Below are 1,492 nucleotides of genomic sequence, written 5' to 3' on the forward strand. Positions count from 1 at the left end.
ATGTCTTGCAAGATACCTACGTTAGTTGATTCTGGAGACAATGACTCAGGCATCATCTCAGCAGGCATAGTTTGGTTAATCTCATGAAGTGTGGACAAAGGGTTACTAGTTTTACAGATAATGGATCAGCAGACAAAGATGGAATAATCTCTTTGGGTGGCAGGAGTGATTCAACAGAAATTAGGGGCTTAGTGTTTCCAGCTTCCTGATTTTCTGCCCTTAGTACCCATCCAAGTTTCAGAATCCCATTTTATTTTCCCAATCAATGCCCTTGCTCTAACATCAGACACCATTCAAGATTCAGCATTCAGTTGGTGGTGTAATTCAGCCACTGTTATAAAACTGTAGGCTTGGTTTTCGGTCGTATCAGGTCTGTTACATGAAGACATCGGCTTTCTCTCAGGGCACAGATATAAACTGGGATCTTTTATGTGTCGGTTGAGCTGTAACTCTGAAGCCCTGAGCTTGTTTCTTTCCTTTACCACTTACTTGTTCTATTACCAGTAGGACCCACCAATCAGCTTCACTATATTTTTCATCCTGACAAAATTTCAGAAAAGTATTAAACATATAATCAACCCAGAGTCTCACTTATCACCAGTGCTTGATCTACAGTTGTTGGTTGTGTGCCATGGAGTCGGTTCTGACTCATAGCAACCCTGTATAGGGTTTCTGAGGCTGTAAATCTTTATGGGAGCAGAAAGCCTCATCTTTTTTTCTGTGGAACTGCTGGTAGTTTCTAATGCTGATCTTAATTAAGGTTAGCAGCCTGACTTTTAACTACTTCGCTACCAGAGTAGTGATATGTTACTTATTAATCTTGCCACCTCACAGCATGGATTTTTTATTAATAGAAACGTAGTTATCAGTGCCATTTAAACTAGTCAGACTTAGAAAACCCTCCTTGTGATTTTGAAAGCCCATCTTTATGATTTTTTTTTTTTTTTCCTAGAACTACTACTGTTACCAATTGTCTTTGGCTGGGTTATCTAGAGAAGCAAAACCAGTGAAACTTACATGAACATTTAAAGAGAAATTTATATCAAGGAAATGGTGCACTTAATTGTAGAGGTGGGAGAGTCTCCTGTCTGAATCATATGAACCAAGATCTCAGTGAGAGCCAGCAGGGCCAGCAAGGCAGACCCGCCAGGCAGGTCTGGCAGGCAGGGCCAGCAGGTAAGATGGCTGACTGCTTGCTGATGGCTCCCAGGATTGGTAGATAATAAGAGTAGGCTACTGGCTAAAATTCGAAGAACCAGAGGTCAGACGATGAGCCAGATACAAGATTCAGACCCAGCAGAAAGCAAGGAAACCTTGCTTGAGTGTCTCACTCAAAAGGAAGCTTTCCTTCAATGGATTGGCTGTTCATAGCTGACCTCATCATAGAGTAGATTCCGTTATTTTAGATCTCATCATGGGGGATAACTACATCACAGCTGTCAAACCACTGACAGTTCTGACCTGATCAAGTTGACACAAAACAACTGTCATA

At 41.4% G+C, this 1,492-nt stretch overlaps 1 pseudogene; it reads right to left on the reverse strand.

Moving 5' to 3' along the window:
* LOC102833793 overlaps positions 1-1,492 on the reverse strand; it is a 15,920-nt pseudogene that overhangs the window by 2,541 nt on the left and 11,887 nt on the right.

Source organism: Chrysochloris asiatica, unplaced genomic scaffold, assembly GCF_000296735.1.
Source record: "Chrysochloris asiatica unplaced genomic scaffold, ChrAsi1.0 scaffold00080, whole genome shotgun sequence".
NCBI lineage: Eukaryota > Metazoa > Chordata > Mammalia > Afrosoricida > Chrysochloridae > Chrysochloris > Chrysochloris asiatica.